The sequence below is a fragment of the Lepisosteus oculatus genome, chromosome 3, assembly GCF_040954835.1.
Source record: "Lepisosteus oculatus isolate fLepOcu1 chromosome 3, fLepOcu1.hap2, whole genome shotgun sequence".
Classification (NCBI taxonomy): Eukaryota; Metazoa; Chordata; class Actinopteri; order Semionotiformes; family Lepisosteidae; genus Lepisosteus; species Lepisosteus oculatus.
The window spans coordinates 11,333,757-11,339,970 of record NC_090698.1 but is presented as its reverse complement, the minus strand read 5'-3'; positions in this window follow the sequence as shown (position 1 = coordinate 11,339,970).

The window sequence follows — 6,214 nt, the reverse complement described above, 5'->3', positions numbered from 1 at the left end:
CCAGACATGGGTTAGTCTCGATATAAATGAAAAGCAAGCAAGCATGGTGACTTGATCAAAGGCATGCTAGAGGGTCTCCACCAGTGAAGGCGTTTGTTTGAAGAGCAGACCAACCCAATCAATCCATCAATCTGTCAATCATCTTATTTGCTATAGTGCTCCTTGCCACACTTCTCAGTTCTCCGTACACTATAGCAGTAAAAATAAAAAAAGAATATTAATAATGCCATGAAGGAGAGGAAAACAATAATTCCCAGTGGGAGAAGAGAAATCTCTAGTGGTCTCAGCCCAATACCTGACATTCCATTAGGCAATAGGTTTGTGGTGCACTAATTGTGATGGATTGTGTGTGTCTTCTGCAAAGATCTGGACTGATATCTATGGTCCTAATCATTCCCATCCTGTTCAAGGGCCTAAATAATCTGACTAACAACTGGGAATTCCAAATCGAGAAGTACTGTATAGAAAGAAATAATAAATGGTGATTCTGAACATTAAAGGGGTGATAAAAGATTAAAAGTGCGAGGTAGGACCTCATTCAGCTCACAGCCTCTCATATATATATATAATGTATAAGCATTTAATATATAATGTGGTTTTCTTCGTCATGCCTGTATTCACTCTAGAAGAGACTGGACAATTAATATGCATGGTAAAGCTACGAAAGCTGAGATAATGGGAAATAACATAAAGGTGTTGCCTTCACCCCAATTTCCTCTTTTCTCCAGCTAAAATTAAATAAATCAGACGTGCTTGTGTGCACAGATTTGTTGCAGAAAGGCAAATGCTCCAGTTTCTAAATATGCACGTGGGGTGTGAAGTGCAGAGAGAGCTGAAAATTGAATGACGAAAGAGATCCTTATCCTGTTCAACATGAACAGCTGCTAATTCCCCCAGCTTGTCACCTCTGAATGGCAGCGTGCTCTCCCCCAGGGCTGCAGACATGCTGTTCAAGTTGCTTTGTTGCTATATTTGTTGTTGCTCGAAAGGCAGCATTCGTGTAATTGTAACCTCAGGAATCTCCTTTTGTGTGGTTCAGGGATTCCATTAGCTGTGAAAGCAGCTAATTCCCTCCCAGTCAAATGTTCCTTTCTTCATGGCCAGCTGAACCTTGTTCACCTGCCACAGTCATAGACTGGTAAATTTTATTCAGATAAGTAAGGAAAAACGTCCTTTATTAGGGCTGGTAGCAACCTTCCATCCATCCATTTTCAAACCACTTCATCCAATACAGGGTTGTGGGAGAGCCAGAGCCTATCCCAGCAAGCAATGGGCGCAAGACAGGGTACACTCTGGATGGGGTGCCAGTCCATCACACGGTACACATTCATGCCAGGGCTAATTTTCCCAGAAGTCAGTTAAAAACTACCAGCATGTCTAATGCACTTTTGAATCTGAGTCCAGAACCCTAACCAGTATACCATCACACAGATAAACTATAACAAGGTCAGTGGCTACAGTACAACAGAAAAGAGCAGTGAAGCACTCTTGTTCATTAAACTAGTGTGAAATAGAATGTGTGGCTATTTCCGGGCATTTAGGAAATAGGTATCACAGGATCATTTTCTTAATGTAAGTCGTGAAATTCCTATGCCCTCAAATCAGATTGAAGATCCTTATTCTTCCCTATGGCTTCCTTCATCACTCTGGTCTTTGTAATGTACTGAGCAGTGGTTTTGTGAGGTGAGGAAGCCAACATTTAGGCTCAAATCACGGGAATCTGGTGTGGCATTGAGCAGATATGACCGCCTATAATTGGGAAAAACCTCCGGAACAGGGCACAGCTGGTCTGAATGAGTCTTTGGGACTCAGAAAGAGTGAAATTCCAAATGAGGGAAAGGAGCTTTCAGGATAGAATCTGTGTGGAGTTAGCTATTTCTCTGGGCTAATTAAGAGACTTATTAGGTCCTTTGGGTTTCTAGTTTGTGTCCTGCATGGAAGAAAAGAGAGAGTTAGAGCACCAGCGAGGGAGTTCTCATAAGTGATGGATTGAGCTGGTTTTCAGCCCTGCAGGATAGTTTTAGGAAGATACTGGTGAGGCTATACTGAGGGGCATCACATGTTCTGGATGCAAGAGCAGCATGGTGGTTCATTTGCCAGGCCCGATGGAGATGAAGCCCATTGCTGAGCCCGCTGGTGGCCCACTAAACCAGGTCTTACTGGAGGTGTTAGCACCTGACGACTGGGGCATCATTGAGCAAGGTACAGTAGCAACTTACTGTGTGTTCTATTACTGAGAAGGAGAGGAGTCTAAATAAAGTTCAGCAAATACTCAGGACTCAACCTGTGCTAGCAACAGCAGATTAACAGACAGAATGGGAAAAAAGAAAGAGTGAGACAATAAAGTAACAGCAAACCCGGCTACTACTGTATTATGGTTACAAGCATTTGTTACAGGATAAGGAAGGGGAGTGTACACACTGTCTGTCTCAGGAATACTGAGTTCAGTTTGAAGGTATTAAGTCTTAATGCTAATTATAATCATAAGGATTTCCCAGTGTTGAGATCAGGTGACCTTGTGTGACCTTGTTGGACAGTTTATCCAGTTTTCTGTTTCCTTTTCAGGACGCCTGTAATAAGGAACTACAACCAGTAGTTCGGTTACTGCTTCTGCAGGTCCACTGTGCTGCCACAAGAGTTGTGGCGGTGAGCTGGCGTGGTTGAATAAAGTGGATTTGAAAATTGACGAGGAATAAAATAAAAAGAGGCGGTCACGCCACATTAAAAACAAGAGGCAAAACCAGTGAATGAAGAGCAAATAAAACGATTCTGCTGCAGACTGTACAGTACATCATTACACTCTCCGGTTGATGTTTTCAACCGCAGGAAGGAGTCTTGGAAAGTGATGTGTTGCTTGGCTCCCACTTGCCTGTATGATCTGCATGTATTCACCAGGAGAAGAATGGGAGACACAGGAAATACGGGGGGGGGGGGTGATCATTTCGCTTGTGTGGGGCTGTCGCTTTGTTACAGCCCAGGCCTCTGCACGGGTCCCAAAAAAAATGGAAAACACTTGCCATAGATTCTCAGAATAGAAATTACAATGACTAATCACTGTGAGTGGCGACAGCATGAAACTAGAACTTACAGAGGGGTAAAAAAATAGATATAAGAAAGACACAAATATGAGTAAGACCTAACAATAAAATGAAGGAGTTGAAATGAAGAGAAAATAGATCAAATGTCTCATTCTCCTGCAATCAAACAAAGAGGAGGCAGTGATACCTCTCGCTCTGAATGAGCTGCCAAAAATGAGAACTGACTAAGTGTTCTGTCATATTCTACTCTTCCATTTGAGTATATGCAAAATATTTGTAAGAAGTCACACTGAATTGTCAATATGAAAACACTGTTTAAACCAATAGTCTTTAACTGATATAAAACAATTAGACAAGGGAGTTGCATCAGTTTGTGAGCTACAAAAGAATGGGAAACCTTGGACATAAACAGGACAAGAAAAAACATGTGTTGTAAAACATTGTTGTCGCTCTTATGTCTTTTTACTTTTCAGCTCGCAATTAATCTCTGCTTGTTCAGTCTCAAACAATTACAGCTTCGCTCTAGATGCAAACCATCTGTTGACCCTAAAGATTAATTTCACTGAAGCTGTTCTTGCGTAAATTGTTTGAACAATTATCATTCATTTTTGCTTGGTTGGCAGTAAAGGCACCACGTTCGATTCAGATTGCTAATTTTCTGCACCTATTAAGGGGACAATTCTATTGTTTATGAGATGGCAGCAGTGACATCACCCTCTGGATCATGAAAGTGCATACCTGGAGGGTCACCTGCCTGGTCATTTGGCTCAGCAGACTAGTTTGCTTGCCTGTGAGTAAGCAGTTTTTCAGAAGGCTGGTTGTCTGAATGCTGGCTGGGGAGTAACTGCACTTACTGTAGTCACATAAACACTCCTCCAACAAGCCCACCATCTTAGCCATTTACCATGTGGCACATTGAGTAAAACGGGCCAAGACTCAAAGACAGAAAAAGACTTTCCTGGGCTCTGCTGAAAAACAACATTGGAACTGACACGACAGTGCCAGAAAAGAATATTGCAATAGAGGCAAAAACAATACAGAGCACTTTATAGCACTCTGGCAGTAATCAAACTGTACAAAGAGGAAACAGAAAGGTTCAAAGTACATGGATAGAAACTGGCTAGAGACAGAAAACAAGGTGTCATCTTAAGAAGAACAACCTCTAGTTGGGGAGATGTAAGGACATGTGTACTGTAGGGATCTGGGACCTAAAAATTGGTCAATTAGAGTAATTGATAGGTTTTTATCTTTAAATCATGGGCTTTTTTATCGAGTATGTAGAATTCTCTCTTCCTTCTGATTTTACTCTTCTTACTCATTTTATACAGGTTTGCAGAGGAGCTGGAGCCTATCCTGGCAAGCAATAGGCATTGCAGAAACAAACATACACAACAATTTTCCCATAGGAAACTCACACAAATGAGGGGAGAACATACAAACTCCACACAGACAGCACCCCATGTCCAGAAGTGAACCCAGGGTCCCAGCACTAAGAAGCAACAATTTAAACCACTATGCCAACCTGCTATTAAACCCTCTAGGCACCACTTTCCCTAGACCTAGTCTTGCTTTCAGGATGATTACTTTACATATTAATTATTTTCCTTCAGTATTGCCTTTAGTATTATGTTTTTCAATTACAAGCATCCTTCTTCTCTTAACTCTGTATCAGCTCACTGCTTGTAAGTTCTGCTTCACTGCTTCATAGTTTATTTTTCTGAAATGATCAACCCCGTGCTTAGACTAAGATACTTAAACTTTCCATCAAATGATACTGTTACTGTAACAGATCACACTGACAAGTTGGTAACTCATCTGATGTCTGTTTCGGGAGTCCCAAGATTTGCTTCCCAGTCCCTTCTGATGAGAAGCAGAGCTGTAATACAACGTCGCCTCCACTATGCTTGACAGTAGGGAAGGTGCTGACTGAGTGATGCTCTATTTTGGGATTGTGTGAAAGATAACACTTTGCATTTAGACCGAATCATTAAAAATGTGTCTTGCGTGACCACAAGTCCCTTGACTGACTTCATAAGACCACACCTTTGCCATATGTTTTCCATATCACTTAAGTGCTTTGTTGCAAACCCCATACATGATTTGAGAAGTTTTTTGTTTAATTCCCTGCAAGTTCCTTGCATTAGAAAGTGACCACGATTATTGACTTGTGCACATTCTCTCCCATCTCAGGCACTGACCTCTGTAGCTCTTTTAAAGTAGTCACTTTTCCCCTTGTCAGCTGCTCAGCTGGAGTTTGACATTGTGATCTGGGCAGTGTCTGGATGCTTTTCACTTCTTAATGATCGACTTAAAGAGATAATAAGGGTCTTGAAATGCTTTTATACCCTTCTACTGATCCTTTCCTTTATAGAACTTTATCCCTGAGTAAATCTGAAAGCTCCTTGATTGAATGTTTGCTTTGAAATTCCCTACCTGACTGAAGGAACTTGCAGGAATAGGTCTATTTGTGCTGAAAACATGTGATCCACTATTATTACACATGGAGACAGAGGCCACTCAGCTAATTGTGTGGCTCATTAAGGTAATTATGTACATCTAAATTAATTTACATTTGTCACTGCAAAGGTTTTAAATACTTTTGCAATCATGACCTTTTCATTTTCCTTCATATTAATTATCTATTTGTTTTTTTTTTCCTTTTTTCTTTGAAAAGGTGGAACAGGCTGTGTGTATAACAAATATTAATTGCTATTTTATAGTGTCACGACTGCAAGATTTAAAGCAACAAAATGTGAAAAATGTCCAAGGGTCTGATGAATGAGGTAAGTCACTCTACCTTCCCAAATTTTACACAGGAAGTTACTGTACAGTACTTCCTGTGCCCTAACTTGTCAGCCTAAGCCAGTCTATAGCATACAGATAGTCTAAAGACATTAGAATTTCTCATTTCCAGTTCAGCCCATAGATGTGAAGAAGACTCTAAGATACCTGTACCCTCTTTTTCTAACTTGCAGATTGTTTTTGATATATAGTCCCACACCACCATTTCTTCTATCCTCTCTGTCTTGCTGAAAAAAAAAATCGAAGTGTTACTATTAATTTCATATTCATCCCCATCATCCTTCCTTAGCCGTGCTTCGGGTATGTCATAATTCCTTGTTAATGTAGTAGTCTGTTCTTGTTCTTGCACTTTATTCCTTATGCTTCGAGCACTG